The sequence below is a fragment of the Haliotis asinina genome, chromosome 9 (assembly GCF_037392515.1).
Source record: "Haliotis asinina isolate JCU_RB_2024 chromosome 9, JCU_Hal_asi_v2, whole genome shotgun sequence".
Lineage (NCBI taxonomy): Eukaryota > Metazoa > Mollusca > Gastropoda > Lepetellida > Haliotidae > Haliotis > Haliotis asinina.
In genome coordinates, this window is record NC_090288.1 from 26,272,004 (window position 1) to 26,285,356 (window position 13,353).

The following is a 13,353-nucleotide window of genomic DNA, read 5'->3' on the forward strand; positions in this document are numbered from 1 at the left end:
ATTACTGTCCATTTCTGGTAGGGATTTGGCTATGTATGGCAATGTCTAGTGATAGCTGTGTGTTTCTCACACGGAAAGGCATGCCCAGCGCTGACGTTTAAGCGTGTGAGTGTTTCAACTTGGATGAGAGCTGGGGTATGCCCTCCACTGTACAGCCTGTTATTTTGCCGTGTTGCTTTCAGCCAATCAATCCTCGGTAGTATAGTGGTCAGTATCCCCGCCTGTCACGCGGGAGACCCGGGTTCAATTCCCGGCCGGGGAGATGTACGTTTTTTTTTACTGTCAATTTTAAAAGAAGTGTCCCCTTCTTGACGTTGCTGGTCGTCAAGGACACCAATGTCTGTGTGTATGATGGATGTGCATAGTAGTATATATTACTGTCCATTTCTGGTAGGGATTTGGCTATGTATGGCAATGTCTAGTGATAGCTGTGTGTTTCTCACACGGAAAGGCATGCCCAGCGCTGACGTTTAAGCGTGTGAGTGTTTCAACTTGGATGAGAGCTGGGGTATGCCCTCCACTGTACAGCCTGTTATTTTGCCGTGTTGCTTTCAGCCAATCCTCGGTAGTATAGTGGTCAGTATCCCCGCCTGTCACGCGGGAGACCCGGGTTCAATTCCCGGCCGGGGAGATGTACGTTTTCTTTTACTGTCAATTTTAAAAGAAGTGTCCCCTTCTTGACGTTGCTGGTCGTCAAGGACACCAATGTCTGTGTGTATGATGGATGTGCATAGTAGTATATATTACTGTCCATTTCTGGTAGGGATTTGGCTATGTATGGCAATGTCTAGTGATAGCTGTGTGTTTCTCACACGGAAAGGCATGCCCAGCGCTGACGTTTAAGCGTGTGAGTGTTTCAACTTGGATGAGAGCTGGGGTATGCCCTCCACTGTACAGCCTGTTATTTTGCCGTGTTGCTTTCAGCCAATCCTCGGTAGTATAGTGGTCAGTATCCCCGCCTGTCACGCGGGAGACCCGGGTTCAATTCCCGGCCGGGGAGATGTACGGTTTTTTTTACTGTCAATTTTAAAAGAAGTGTCCCCTTCTTGACGTTGCTGGTCGTCAAGGACACCAATGTCTGTGTGTATGATGGATGTGCATAGTAGTATATATTACTGTCCATTTCTGGTAGGGATTTGGCTATGTATGGCAATGTCTAGTGATAGCTGTGTGTTTCTCACACGGAAAGGCATGCCCAGCGCTGACGTTTAAGCGTGTGAGTGTTTCAACTTGGATGAGAGCTGGGGTATGCCCTCCACTGTACAGCCTGTTATTTTGCCGTGTTGCTTTCAGCCAATCCTCGGTAGTATAGTGGTCAGTATCCCCGCCTGTCACGCGGGAGACCCGGGTTCAATTCCCGGCCGGGGAGATGTACGTTTTTTTTTACTGTCAATTTTAAAAGAAGTGTCCGCTTCTTGACGTTGCTGGTCGTCAAGGACACCAATGTCTGTGTGTATGATGGATGTGCATAGTAGTATATATTACTGTCCATTTCTGGTAGGGATTTGGCTATGTATGGCAATGTCTAGTGATAGCTGTGTGTTTCTCACACGGAAAGGCATGCCCAGCGCTGACGTTTAAGCGTGTGAGTGTTTCAACTTGGATGAGAGCTGGGGTATGCCCTCCACTGTACAGCCTGTTATTTTGCCGTGTTGCTCTCAGCCAATCCTCGGTAGTATAGTGGTCAGTATCCCCGCCTGTCACGCGGGAGACCCGGGTTCAATTCCCGGCCGGGGAGATGTACGGTTTTTTTTACTGTCAATTTTAAAAGAAGTGTCCCCTTCTTGACGTTGTTGGTCGTCAAGGACACCAATGTCTGTGTGTATGATGGATGTGCATAGTAGTATATATTACTGTCCATTTCTGGTAGGGATTTGGCTATGTATGGCAATGTCTAGTGATAGCTGTGTGTTTCTCACACGGAAAGGCATGCCCAGCGCTGACGTTTAAGCGTGTGAGTGTTTCAACTTGGATGAGAGCTGGGGTATGCCCTCCACTGTACAGCCTGTTATTTTGCCGTGTTGCTCTCAGCCAATCCTCGGTAGTATAGTGGTCAGTATCCCCGCCTGTCACGCGGGAGACCCGGGTTCATTTCCCGGCCGGGGAGATGTACGTTTTTTTTTACTGTCAATTTTAAAAGAAGTGTCCCCTTCTTGACGTTGCTGGTCGTCAAGGACACCAATGTCTGTGTGTATGATGGATGTGCATAGTAGTATATATTACTGTCCATTTCTGGTAGGGATTTGGCTATGTATGGCAATGTCTAGTGATAGCTGTGTGTTTCTCACACGGAAAGGCATGCCCAGCGCTGACGTTTAAGCGTGTGAGTGTTTCAACTTGGATGAGAGCTGGGGTATGCCCTCCACTGTACAGCCTGTTATTTTGCCGTGTTGCTCTCAGCCAATCCTCGGTAGTATAGTGGTCAGTATCCCCGCCTGTCACGCGGGAGACCCGGGTTCAATTCCCGGCCGGGGAGATGTACGGTTTTTTTTACTGTCAATTTTAAAAGAAGTGTCCCCTTCTTGACGTTGCTGGTCGTCAAGGACACCAATGTCTGTGTGTATGATGGATGTGCATAGTAGTATATATTACTGTCCATTTCTGGTAGGGATTTGGCTATGTATGGCAATGTCTAGTGATAGCTGTGTGTTTCTCACACGGAAAGGCATGCCCAGCGCTGACGTTTAAGCGTGTGAGTGTTTCAACTTGGATGAGAGCTGGGGTATGCCCTCCACTGTACAGCCTGTTATTTTGCCGTGTTGCTCTCAGCCAATCCTCGGTAGTATAGTGGTCAGTATCCCCGCCTGTCACGCGGGAGACCCGGGTTCAATTCCCGGCCGGGGAGATGTACGTTTTTTTTACTGTCAATTTTAAAAGAAGTGTCCCCTTCTTGACGTTGCTGGTCGTCAAGGACACCAATGTCTGTGTGTATGATGGATGTGCATAGTAGTATATATTACTGTCCATTTCTGGTAGGGATTTGGCTATGTATGGCAATGTCTAGTGATAGCTGTGTGTTTCTCACACGGAAAGGCATGCCCAGCGCTGACGTTTAAGCGTGTGAGTGTTTCAACTTGGATGAGAGCTGGGGTATGCCCTCCACTGTACAGCCTGTTATTTTGCCGTGTTGCTCTCAGCCAATCCTCGGTAGTATAGTGGTCAGTATCCCCGCCTGTCACGCGGGAGACCCGGGTTCAATTCCCGGCCGGGGAGATGTACGGTTTTTTTTACTGTCAATTTTAAAAGAAGTGTCCGCTTCTTGACGTTGCTGGTCGTCAAGGACACCAATGTCTGTGTGTATGATGGATGTGCATAGTAGTATATATTACTGTCCATTTCTGGTAGGGATTTGGCTATGTATGGCAATGTCTAGTGATAGCTGTGTGTTTCTCACACGGAAAGGCATGCCCAGCGCTGACGTTTAAGCGTGTGAGTGTTTCAACTTGGATGAGAGCTGGGGTATGCCCTCCACTGTACAGCCTGTTATTTTGCCGTGTTGCTCTCAGCCAATCCTCGGTAGTATAGTGGTCAGTATCCCCGCCTGTCACGCGGGAGACCCGGGTTCAATTCCCGGCCGGGGAGATGTACGTTTTTTTTTACTGTCAATTTTAAAAGAAGTGTCCCCTTCTTGACGTTGCTGGTCGTCAAGGACACCAATGTCTGTGTGTATGATGGATGTGCATAGTAGTATATATTACTGTCCATTTCTGGTAGGGATTTGGCTATGTATGGCAATGTCTAGTGATAGCTGTGTGTTTCTCACACGGAAAGGCATGCCCAGCGCTGACGTTTAAGCGTGTGAGTGTTTCAACTTGGATGAGAGCTGGGGTATGCCCTCCACTGTACAGCCTGTTATTTTGCCGTGTTGCTCTCAGCCAATCCTCGGTAGTATAGTGGTCAGTATCCCCGCCTGTCACGCGGGAGACCCGGGTTCAATTCCCGGCCGGGGAGATGTACGTTTTTTTTTACTGTCAATTTTAAAAGAAGTGTCCCCTTCTTGACGTTGCTGGTCGTCAAGGACACCAATGTCTGTGTGTATGATGGATGTGCATAGTAGTATATATTACTGTCCATTTCTGGTAGGGATTTGGCTATGTATGGCAATGTCTAGTGATAGCTGTGTGTTTCTCACACGGAAAGGCATGCCCAGCGCTGACGTTTAAGCGTGTGAGTGTTTCAACTTGGATGAGAGATGGGGTATGCCCTCCACTGTACAGCCTGTTATTTTGCCGTGTTGCTCTCAGCCAATCCTCGGTAGTATAGTGGTCAGTATCCCCGCCTGTCACGCGGGAGACCCGGGTTCAATTCCCGGCCGGGGAGATGTACGGTTTTTTTTACTGTCAATTTTAAAAGAAGTGTCCCCTTCTTGACGTTGCTGGTCGTCAAGGACACCAATGTCTGTGTGTATGATGGATGTGCATAGTAGTATATATTACTGTCCATTTCTGGTAGGGATTTGGCTATGTATGGCAATGTCTAGTGATAGCTGTGTGTTTCTCACACGGAAAGGCATGCCCAGCGCTGACGTTTAAGCGTGTGAGTGTTTCAACTTGGATGAGAGCTGGGGTATGCCCTCCACTGTACAGCCTGTTATTTTGCCGTGTTGCTCTCAGCCAATCCTCGGTAGTATAGTGGTCAGTATCCCCGCCTGTCACGCGGGAGACCCGGGTTCAATTCCCGGCCGGGGAGATGTACGTTTTTTTTTACTGTCAATTTTAAAAGAAGTGTCCCCTTCTTGACGTTGCTGGTCGTCAAGGACACCAATGTCTGTGTGTATGATGGATGTGCATAGTAGTATATATTACTGTCCATTTCTGGTAGGGATTTGGCTATGTATGGCAATGTCTAGTGATAGCTGTGTGTTTCTCACACGGAAAGGCATGCCCAGCGCTGACGTTTAAGCGTGTGAGTGTTTCAACTTGGATGAGAGCTGGGGTATGCGTTCCACTGTACAGCCTGTTATTTTGCCGTGTTGCTCTCAGCCAATCCTCGGTAGTATAGTGGTCAGTATCCCCGCCTGTCACGCGGGAGACCCGGGTTCAATTCCCGGCCGGGGAGATGTACGTTTTTTTTTACTGTCAATTTTAAAAGAAGTGTCCCCTTCTTGACGTTGCTGGTCGTCAAGGACACCAATGTCTGTGTGTATGATGGATGTGCATAGTAGTATATATTACTGTCCATTTCTGGTAGGGATTTGTCTATGTATGGCAATGTCTAGTGATAGCTGTGTGTTTCTCACACGGAAAGGCATGCCCAGCGCTGACGTTTAAGCGTGTGAGTGTTTCAACTTGGATGAGAGCTGGGGTATGCCCTCCACTGTACAGCCTGTTATTTTGCCGTGTTGCTTTCAGCCAATCCTCGGTAGTATAGTGGTCAGTATCCCCGCCTGTCACGCGGGAGATCCGGGTTCAATTCCCGGCCGGGGAGATGTACGTTTTTTTTTACTGTCAATTTTAAAAGAAGTGTCCCCTTCTTGACGTTGCTGGTCGTCAAGGACACCAATGTCTGTGTGTATGATGGATGTGCATAGTAGTATATATTACTGTCCATTTCTGGTAGGGATTTGGCTATGTATGGCAATGTCTAGTGATAGCTGTGTGTTTCTCACACGGAAAGGCATGCCCAGCGCTGACGTTTAAGCGTGTGAGTGTTTCAACTTGGATGAGAGCTGGGGTATGCCCTCCACTGTACAGCCTGTTATTTTGCCGTGTTGCTTTCAGCCAATCCTCGGTAGTATAGTGGTCAGTATCCCCGCCTGTCACGCGGGAGACCCGGGTTCAATTCCCGGCCGGGGAGATGTACGGTTTTTTTTACTGTCAATTTAAAAGAAGTGTCCGCTTCTTGACGTTGCTGGTCGTCAAGGACACCAATGTCTGTGTGTATGATGGATGTGCATAGTAGTATATATTACTGTCCATTTCTGGTAGGGATTTGGCTATGTATGGCAATGTCTAGTGATAGCTGTGTGTTTCTCACACGGAAAGGCATGCCCAGCGCTGACGTTTAAGCGTGTGAGTGTTTCAACTTGGATGAGAGCTGGGGTATGCCCTCCACTGTACAGCCTGTTATTTTGCCGTGTTGCTCTCAGCCAATCCTCGGTAGTATAGTGGTCAGTATCCCCGCCTGTCACGCGGGAGACCCGGGTTCAATTCCCGGCCGGGGAGATGTACGTTTTTTTTTACTGTCAATTTTAAAAGAAGTGTCCCCTTCTTGACGTTGCTGGTCGTCAAGGACACCAATGTCTGTGTGTATGATGGATGTGCATAGTAGTATATATTACTGTCCATTTCTGGTAGGGATTTGGCTATGTATGGCAATGTCTAGTGATAGCTGTGTGTTTCTCACACGGAAAGGCATGCCCAGCGCTGACGTTTAAGCGTGTGAGTGTTTCAACTTGGATGAGAGCTGGGGTATGCCCTCCACTGTACAGCCTGTTATTTTGCCGTGTTGCTCTCAGCCAATCCTCGGTAGTATAGTGGTCAGTATCCCCGCCTGTCACGCGGGAGACCCGGGTTCAATTCCCGGCCGGGGAGATGTACGGTTTTTTTTACTGTCAATTTTAAAAGAAGTGTCCCCTTCTTGACGTTGTTGGTCGTCAAGGACACCAATGTCTGTGTGTATGATGGATGTGCATAGTAGTATATATTACTGTCCATTTCTGGTAGGGATTTGGCTATGTATGGCAATGTCTAGTGATAGCTGTGTGTTTCTCACACGGAAAGGCATGCCCAGCGCTGACGTTTAAGCGTGTGAGTGTTTCAACTTGGATGAGAGCTGGGGTATGCCCTCCACTGTACAGCCTGTTATTTTGCCGTGTTGCTCTCAGCCAATCCTCGGTAGTATAGTGGTCAGTATCCCCGCCTGTCACGCGGGAGACCCGGGTTCAATTTCCGGCCGGGGAGATGTACGTTTTTTTTACTGTCAATTTTAAAAGAAGTGTCCCCTTCTTGACGTTGCTGGTCGTCAAGGACACCAATGTCTGTGTGTATGATGGATGTGCATAGTAGTATATATTACTGTCCATTTCTGGTAGGGATTTGGCTATGTATGGCAATGTCTAGTGATAGCTGTGTGTTTCTCACACGGAAAGGCATGCCCAGCGCTGACGTTTAAGCGTGTGAGTGTTTCAACTTGGATGAGAGCTGGGGTATGCCCTCCACTGTACAGCCTGTTATTTTGCCGTGTTGCTCTCAGCCAATCCTCGGTAGTATAGTGGTCAGTATCCCCGCCTGTCACGCGGGAGACCCGGGTTCAATTCCCGGCCGGGGAGATGTACGTTTTTTTTTACTGTCAATTTTAAAAGAAGTGTCCCCTTCTTGACGTTGCTGGTCGTCAAGGACACCAATGTCTGTGTGTATGATGGATGTGCATAGTAGTATATATTACTGTCCATTTCTGGTAGGGATTTGGCTATGTATGGCAATGTCTAGTGATAGCTGTGTGTTTCTCACACGGAAAGGCATGCCCAGCGCTGACGTTTAAGCGTGTGAGTGTTTCAACTTGGATGAGAGCTGGGGTATGCCCTCCACTGTACAGCCTGTTATTTTGCCGTGTTGCTCTCATCCAATCCTCGGTAGTATAGTGGTCAGTATCCCCGCCTGTCACGCGGGAGACCCGGGTTCAATTCCCGGCCGGGGAGATGTACGTTTTTTTTTACTGTCAATTTTAAAAGAAGTGTCCCCTTCTTGACGTTGCTGGTCGTCAAGGACACCAATGTCTGTGTGTATGATGGATGTGCATAGTAGTATATATTACTGTCCATTTCTGGTAGGGATTTGGCTATGTATGGCAATGTCTAGTGATAGCTGTGTGTTTCTCACACGGAAAGGCATGCCCAGCGCTGACGTTTAAGCGTGTGAGTGTTTCAACTTGGATGAGAGCTGGGGTATGCCCTCCACTGTACAGCCTGTTATTTTGCCGTGTTGCTCTCAGCCAATCCTCGGTAGTATAGTGGTCAGTATCCCCGCCTGTCACGCGGGAGACCCGGGTTCAATTCCCGGCCGGGGAGATGTACGGTTTTTTTTACTGTCAATTTTAAAAGAAGTGTCCTCTTCTTGACGTTGCTGGTCGTCAAGGACACCAATGTCTGTGTGTATGATGGATGTGCATAGTAGTATATATTACTGTCCATTTCTGGTAGGGATTTGGCTATGTATGGCAATGTCTAGTGATAGCTGTGTGTTTCTCACACGGAAAGGCATGCCCAGCGCTGACGTTTAAGCGTGTGAGTGTTTCAACTTGGATGAGAGCTGGGGTATGCCCTCCACTGTACAGCCTGTTATTTTGCCGTGTTGCTCTCAGCCAATCCTCGGTAGTATAGTGGTCAGTATCCCCGCCTGTCACGCGGGAGACCCGGGTTCAATTCCCGGCCGGGGAGATGTACGTTTTTTTTTACTGTCAATTTTAAAAGAAGTGTCCCCTTCTTGACGTTGCTGGTCGTCAAGGACACCAATGTCTGTGTGTATGATGGATGTGCATAGTAGTATATATTACTGTCCATTTCTGGTAGGGATTTGGCTATGTATGGCAATGTCTAGTGATAGCTGTGTGTTTCTCACACGGAAAGGCATGCCCAGCGCTGACGTTTAAGCGTGTGAGTGTTTCAACTTGGATGAGAGCTGGGGTATGCCCTCCACTGTACAGCCTGTTATTTTGCCGTGTTGCTCTCAGCCAATCCTCGGTAGTATAGTGGTCAGTATCCCCGCCTGTCACGCGGGAGACCCGGGTTCAATTCCCGGCCGGGGAGATGTACGTTTTTTTTTACTGTCAATTTTAAAAGAAGTGTCCCCTTCTTGACGTTGCTGGTCGTCAAGGACACCAATGTCTGTGTGTATGATGGATGTGCATAGTAGTATATATTACTGTCCATTTCTGGTAGGGATTTGGCTATGTATGGCAATGTCTAGTGATAGCTGTGTGTTTCTCACACGGAAAGGCATGCCCAGCGCTGACGTTTAAGCGTGTGAGTGTTTCAACTTGGATGAGAGCTGGGGTATGCCCTCCACTGTACAGCCTGTTATTTTGCCGTGTTGCTCTCAGCCAATCCTCGGTAGTATAGTGGTCAGTATCCCCGCCTGTCACGCGGGAGACCCGGGTTCAATTTCCGGCCGGGGAGATGTACGTTTTTTTTACTCTCAATTTTAAAAGAAGTGTCCCCTTCTTGACGTTGCTGGTCGTCAAGGACACCAATGTCTGTGTGTATGATGGATGTGCATAGTAGTATATATTACTGTCCATTTCTGGTAGGGATTTGGCTATGTATGGCAATGTCTAGTGATAGCTGTGTGTTTCTCACACGGAAAGGCATGCCCAGCGCTGACGTTTAAGCGTGTGAGTGTTTCAACTTGGATGAGAGCTGGGGTATGCCCTCCACTGTACAGCCTGTTATTTTGCCGTGTTGCTCTCAGCCAATCCTCGGTAGTATAGTGGTCAGTATCCCCGCCTGTCACGCGGGAGACCCGGGTTCAATTCCCGGCCGGGGAGATGTACGTTTTTTTTTACTGTCAATTTTAAAAGAAGTGTCCCCTTCTTGACGTTGCTGGTCGTCAAGGACACCAATGTCTGTGTGTATGATGGATGTGCATAGTAGTATATATTACTGTCCATTTCTGGTAGGGATTTGGCTATGTATGGCAATGTCTAGTGATAGCTGTGTGTTTCTCACACGGAAAGGCATGCCCAGCGCTGACGTTTAAGCGTGTGAGTGTTTCAACTTGGATGAGAGCTGGGGTATGCCCTCCACTGTACAGCCTGTTATTTTGCCGTGTTGCTCTCAGCCAATCCTCGGTAGTATAGTGGTCAGTATCCCCGCCTGTCACGCGGGAGACCCGGGTTCAATTCCCGGCCGGGGAGATGTACGTTTTTTTTTACTGTCAATTTTAAAAGAAGTGTCCCCTTCTTGACGTTGCTGGTCGTCAAGGACACCAATGTCTGTGTGTATGATGGATGTGCATAGTAGTATATATTACTGTCCATTTCTGGTAGGGATTTGGCTATGTATGGCAATGTCTAGTGATAGCTGTGTGTTTCTCACACGGAAAGGCATGCCCAGTGCTGACGTTTAAGCGTGTGAGTGTTTCAACTTGGATGAGAGCTGGGGTATGCCCTCCACTGTACAGCCTGTTATTTTGCCGTGTTGCTCTCAGCCAATCCTCGGTAGTATAGTGGTCAGTATCCCCGCCTGTCACGCGGGAGACCCGGGTTCAATTCCCGGCCGGGGAGATGTACGGTTTTTTTTTACTGTCAATTTTAAAAGAAGTGTCCCCTTCTTGACGCTGTTGGTCGTCAAGGACACCAATGTCTGTGTGTATGATGGATGTGCATAGTAGTATATATTACTGTCCATTTCTGGTAGGGATTTGGCTATGTATGGCAATGTCTAGTGATAGCTGTGTGTTTCTCACACGGAAAGGCATGCCCAGTGCTGACGTTTAAGCGTGTGAGTGTTTCAACTTGGATGAGAGCTGGGGTATGCCCTCCACTGTACAGCCTGTTATTTTGCCGTGTTGCTCTCAGCCAATCCTCGGTAGTATAGTGGTCAGTATCCCCGCCTGTCACGCGGGAGACCCGGGTTCAATTCCCGGCCGGGGAGATGTACGTTTTTTTTTACTGTCAATTTTAAAAGAAGTGTCCCCTTCTTGACGCTGTTGGTCGTCAAGGACACCAATGTCTGTGTGTATGATGGATGTGCATAGTAGTATATATTACTGTCCATTTCTGGTAGGGATTTGGCTATGTATGGCAATGTCTAGTGATAGCTGTGTGTTTCTCACACGGAAAGGCATGCCCAGTGCTGACGTTTAAGCGTGTGAGTGTTTCAACTTGGATGAGAGCTGGGGTATGCCCTCCACTGTACAGCCTGTTATTTTGCCGTGTTGCTCTCAGCCAATCCTCGGTAGTATAGTGGTCAGTATCCCCGCCTGTCACGCGGGAGACACGGGTTCAATTCCCGGCCGGGGAGATGTACGTTTTTTTTTACTGTCAATTTTAAAAGAAGTGTCCCCTTCTTGACGCTGTTGGTCGTCAAGGACACCAATGTCTGTGTGTATGATGGATGTGCATAGTAGTATATATTACTGTCCATTTCTGGTAGGGATTTGGCTATGTATGGCAATGTCTAGTGATAGCTGTGTGTTTCTCACACGGAAAGGCATGCCCAGTGCTGACGTTTAAGCGTGTGAGTGTTTCAACTTGGATGAGAGCTGGGGTATGCCCTCCACTGTACAGCCTGTTATTTTGCCGTCTTGCTCTCAGCCAATCCTCGGTAGTATAGTGGTCAGTATCCCCGCCTGTCACGCGGGACACCCGGGTTCAATTCCCGGCCGGGGAGATGTACGGTTTTTTTTACTGTCAATTTTAGAAGAAGTGTCCCCTTCTTGACGTTGTTGGTCGTCAAGGACACCAATGTCTGTGTGTATGATGGATGTGCATAGAAGTATATATTACTGTCCATTTCTGGTAGGGATTTGGCTATGTATGGCAATGTCTAGTGATAGCTGTGTGTTTCTCACACGGAAAGGCATGCCCAGTGCTGACGTTTAAGCGTGTGAGTGTTTCAACTTGGATGAGAGCTGGGGTATGCCCTCCACTGTACAGCCTGTTATTTTGCCGTGTTGCTCTCAGCCAATCCTCGGTAGTATAGTGGTCAGTATCCCCGCCTGTCACGCGGGAGACCCGGGTTCAATTCCCGGCCGGGGAGATGTACGTTTTTTTTTACTGTCAATTTTAAAAGAAGTGTCCCCTTCTTGACGCTGTTGGTCGTCAAGGACACCAATGTCTGTGTGTATGATGGATGTGCATAGTAGTATATATTACTGTCCATTTCTGGTAGGGATTTGGCTATGTATGGCAATGTCTAGTGATAGCTGTGTGTTTCTCACACGGAAAGGCATGCCCAGTGCTGACGTTTAAGCGTGTGAGTGTTTCAACTTGGATGAGAGCTGGGGTATGCCCTCCACTGTACAGCCTGTTATTTTGCCGTGTTGCTCTCAGCCAATCCTCGGTAGTATAGTGGTCAGTATCCCCGCCTGTCACGCGGGAGACCCGGGTTCAATTCCCGGCCGGGGAGATGTACGTTTTTTTTTACTGTCAATTTTAAAAGAAGTGTCCCCTTCTTGACGTTGTTGGTCGTCAAGGACACCAATGTCTGTGTGTATGATGGATGTGCATAGAAGTATATATTACTGTCCATTTCTGGTAGGGATTTGGCTATGTATGGCAATGTCTAGTGATAGCTGTGTGTTTCTCACACGGAAAGGCATGCCCAGTGCTGACGTTTAAGCGTGTGAGTGTTTCAACTTGGATGAGAGCTGGGGTATGCCCTCCACTGTACAGCCTGTTATTTTGCCGTCTTGCTCTCAGCCAATCCTCGGTAGTATAGTGGTCAGTATCCCCGCCTGTCACGCGGGAGACCCGGGTTCAATTCCCGGCCGGGGAGATGTACGTTTTTTTTTACTGTCAATTTTAAAAGAAGTGTCCCCTTCTTGACGCTGTTGGTCGTCAAGGACACCAATGTCTGTGTGTATGATGGATGTGCATAGTAGTATATATTACTGTCCATTTCTGGTAGGGATTTGGCTATGTATGGCAATGTCTAGTGATAGCTGTGTGTTTCTCACACGGAAAGGCATGCCCAGTGCTGACGTTTAAGCGTGTGAGTGTTTCAACTTGGATGAGAGCTGGGGTATGCCCTCCACTGTACAGCCTGTTATTTTGCCGTGTTGCTCTCAGCCAATCCTCGGTAGTATAGTGGTCAGTATCCCCGCCTGTCACGCGGGAGACCCGGGTTCAATTCCCGGCCGGGGAGATGTACGTTTTTTTTTACTGTCAATTTTAAAAGAAGTGTCCCCTTCTTGACGCTGTTGGTCGTCAAGGACACCAATGTCTGTGTGTATGATGGATGTGCATAGTAGTATATATTACTGTCCATTTCTGGTAGGGATTTGGCTATGTATGGCAATGTCTAGTGATAGCTGTGTGTTTCTCACACGGAAAGGCATGCCCAGTGCTGACGTTTAAGCGTGTGAGTGTTTCAACTTGGATGAGAGCTGGGGTATGCCCTCCACTGTACAGCCTGTTATTTTGCCGTGTTGCTCTCAGCCAATCCTCGGTAGTATAGTGGTCAGTATCCCCGCCTGTCACGCGGGAGACCCGGGTTCAATTCCCGGCCGGGGAGATGTACGTTTTTTTTTACTGTCAATTTTAAAAGAAGTGTCCCCTTCTTGACGTTGTTGGTCGTCAAGGACACCAATGTCTGTGTGTATGATGGATGTGCACAGTAGTATATATTACTGTCCATTTCTGGTAGGGATTTGGCTATGTATGGCAATGTCTAGTGATAGCTGTGTGTTTCTC

The 13,353-nt window shown here is 48.1% G+C and overlaps 30 non-coding genes across 30 annotated transcripts; all 30 read left to right on the forward strand.

Moving 5' to 3' along the window:
• Positions 1-190: 190 nt before the first annotated feature.
• Positions 191-262, forward strand: Trnad-guc (transfer RNA aspartic acid (anticodon GUC)). The gene has a single exon. It is a non-coding gene; the product is annotated as a tRNA-Asp (tRNA).
• Positions 263-559: 297 nt separating this feature from the next.
• On the forward strand, positions 560-631 carry Trnad-guc (transfer RNA aspartic acid (anticodon GUC)). Its single transcript has one exon. It is a non-coding gene; the product is annotated as a tRNA-Asp (tRNA).
• Positions 632-928: 297 nt separating this feature from the next.
• On the forward strand, positions 929-1,000 carry Trnad-guc (transfer RNA aspartic acid (anticodon GUC)). Its single transcript has one exon. It is a non-coding gene; the product is annotated as a tRNA-Asp (tRNA).
• A 297-nt stretch (positions 1,001-1,297) lies between these two features.
• On the forward strand, positions 1,298-1,369 carry Trnad-guc (transfer RNA aspartic acid (anticodon GUC)). Its single transcript has one exon. It is a non-coding gene; the product is annotated as a tRNA-Asp (tRNA).
• Positions 1,370-1,666: 297 nt separating this feature from the next.
• On the forward strand, positions 1,667-1,738 carry Trnad-guc (transfer RNA aspartic acid (anticodon GUC)). The gene has a single exon. It is a non-coding gene; the product is annotated as a tRNA-Asp (tRNA).
• Positions 1,739-2,404: 666 nt separating this feature from the next.
• Positions 2,405-2,476, forward strand: Trnad-guc (transfer RNA aspartic acid (anticodon GUC)). Its single transcript has one exon. It is a non-coding gene; the product is annotated as a tRNA-Asp (tRNA).
• A 297-nt stretch (positions 2,477-2,773) lies between these two features.
• Positions 2,774-2,845, forward strand: Trnad-guc (transfer RNA aspartic acid (anticodon GUC)). The gene has a single exon. It is a non-coding gene; the product is annotated as a tRNA-Asp (tRNA).
• Positions 2,846-3,141: 296 nt separating this feature from the next.
• Trnad-guc (transfer RNA aspartic acid (anticodon GUC)) lies at positions 3,142-3,213 on the forward strand. Its single transcript has one exon. It is a non-coding gene; the product is annotated as a tRNA-Asp (tRNA).
• A 297-nt stretch (positions 3,214-3,510) lies between these two features.
• On the forward strand, positions 3,511-3,582 carry Trnad-guc (transfer RNA aspartic acid (anticodon GUC)). Its single transcript has one exon. It is a non-coding gene; the product is annotated as a tRNA-Asp (tRNA).
• A 297-nt stretch (positions 3,583-3,879) lies between these two features.
• Trnad-guc (transfer RNA aspartic acid (anticodon GUC)) lies at positions 3,880-3,951 on the forward strand. The gene has a single exon. It is a non-coding gene; the product is annotated as a tRNA-Asp (tRNA).
• A 297-nt stretch (positions 3,952-4,248) lies between these two features.
• On the forward strand, positions 4,249-4,320 carry Trnad-guc (transfer RNA aspartic acid (anticodon GUC)). The gene has a single exon. It is a non-coding gene; the product is annotated as a tRNA-Asp (tRNA).
• A 297-nt stretch (positions 4,321-4,617) lies between these two features.
• On the forward strand, positions 4,618-4,689 carry Trnad-guc (transfer RNA aspartic acid (anticodon GUC)). Its single transcript has one exon. It is a non-coding gene; the product is annotated as a tRNA-Asp (tRNA).
• Positions 4,690-4,986: 297 nt separating this feature from the next.
• Trnad-guc (transfer RNA aspartic acid (anticodon GUC)) lies at positions 4,987-5,058 on the forward strand. Its single transcript has one exon. It is a non-coding gene; the product is annotated as a tRNA-Asp (tRNA).
• Positions 5,059-5,724: 666 nt separating this feature from the next.
• Trnad-guc (transfer RNA aspartic acid (anticodon GUC)) lies at positions 5,725-5,796 on the forward strand. The gene has a single exon. It is a non-coding gene; the product is annotated as a tRNA-Asp (tRNA).
• A 296-nt stretch (positions 5,797-6,092) lies between these two features.
• Trnad-guc (transfer RNA aspartic acid (anticodon GUC)) lies at positions 6,093-6,164 on the forward strand. The gene has a single exon. It is a non-coding gene; the product is annotated as a tRNA-Asp (tRNA).
• A 297-nt stretch (positions 6,165-6,461) lies between these two features.
• On the forward strand, positions 6,462-6,533 carry Trnad-guc (transfer RNA aspartic acid (anticodon GUC)). Its single transcript has one exon. It is a non-coding gene; the product is annotated as a tRNA-Asp (tRNA).
• Positions 6,534-7,198: 665 nt separating this feature from the next.
• Trnad-guc (transfer RNA aspartic acid (anticodon GUC)) lies at positions 7,199-7,270 on the forward strand. The gene has a single exon. It is a non-coding gene; the product is annotated as a tRNA-Asp (tRNA).
• Positions 7,271-7,567: 297 nt separating this feature from the next.
• Positions 7,568-7,639, forward strand: Trnad-guc (transfer RNA aspartic acid (anticodon GUC)). Its single transcript has one exon. It is a non-coding gene; the product is annotated as a tRNA-Asp (tRNA).
• A 297-nt stretch (positions 7,640-7,936) lies between these two features.
• On the forward strand, positions 7,937-8,008 carry Trnad-guc (transfer RNA aspartic acid (anticodon GUC)). Its single transcript has one exon. It is a non-coding gene; the product is annotated as a tRNA-Asp (tRNA).
• A 297-nt stretch (positions 8,009-8,305) lies between these two features.
• On the forward strand, positions 8,306-8,377 carry Trnad-guc (transfer RNA aspartic acid (anticodon GUC)). The gene has a single exon. It is a non-coding gene; the product is annotated as a tRNA-Asp (tRNA).
• A 297-nt stretch (positions 8,378-8,674) lies between these two features.
• Trnad-guc (transfer RNA aspartic acid (anticodon GUC)) lies at positions 8,675-8,746 on the forward strand. Its single transcript has one exon. It is a non-coding gene; the product is annotated as a tRNA-Asp (tRNA).
• Positions 8,747-9,411: 665 nt separating this feature from the next.
• Trnad-guc (transfer RNA aspartic acid (anticodon GUC)) lies at positions 9,412-9,483 on the forward strand. The gene has a single exon. It is a non-coding gene; the product is annotated as a tRNA-Asp (tRNA).
• A 297-nt stretch (positions 9,484-9,780) lies between these two features.
• Positions 9,781-9,852, forward strand: Trnad-guc (transfer RNA aspartic acid (anticodon GUC)). The gene has a single exon. It is a non-coding gene; the product is annotated as a tRNA-Asp (tRNA).
• Positions 9,853-10,149: 297 nt separating this feature from the next.
• On the forward strand, positions 10,150-10,221 carry Trnad-guc (transfer RNA aspartic acid (anticodon GUC)). The gene has a single exon. It is a non-coding gene; the product is annotated as a tRNA-Asp (tRNA).
• Positions 10,222-10,519: 298 nt separating this feature from the next.
• On the forward strand, positions 10,520-10,591 carry Trnad-guc (transfer RNA aspartic acid (anticodon GUC)). Its single transcript has one exon. It is a non-coding gene; the product is annotated as a tRNA-Asp (tRNA).
• Positions 10,592-11,626: 1,035 nt separating this feature from the next.
• On the forward strand, positions 11,627-11,698 carry Trnad-guc (transfer RNA aspartic acid (anticodon GUC)). Its single transcript has one exon. It is a non-coding gene; the product is annotated as a tRNA-Asp (tRNA).
• A 297-nt stretch (positions 11,699-11,995) lies between these two features.
• Trnad-guc (transfer RNA aspartic acid (anticodon GUC)) lies at positions 11,996-12,067 on the forward strand. The gene has a single exon. It is a non-coding gene; the product is annotated as a tRNA-Asp (tRNA).
• A 297-nt stretch (positions 12,068-12,364) lies between these two features.
• On the forward strand, positions 12,365-12,436 carry Trnad-guc (transfer RNA aspartic acid (anticodon GUC)). Its single transcript has one exon. It is a non-coding gene; the product is annotated as a tRNA-Asp (tRNA).
• Positions 12,437-12,733: 297 nt separating this feature from the next.
• Trnad-guc (transfer RNA aspartic acid (anticodon GUC)) lies at positions 12,734-12,805 on the forward strand. Its single transcript has one exon. It is a non-coding gene; the product is annotated as a tRNA-Asp (tRNA).
• A 297-nt stretch (positions 12,806-13,102) lies between these two features.
• On the forward strand, positions 13,103-13,174 carry Trnad-guc (transfer RNA aspartic acid (anticodon GUC)). The gene has a single exon. It is a non-coding gene; the product is annotated as a tRNA-Asp (tRNA).
• Positions 13,175-13,353: the final 179 nt, after the last annotated feature.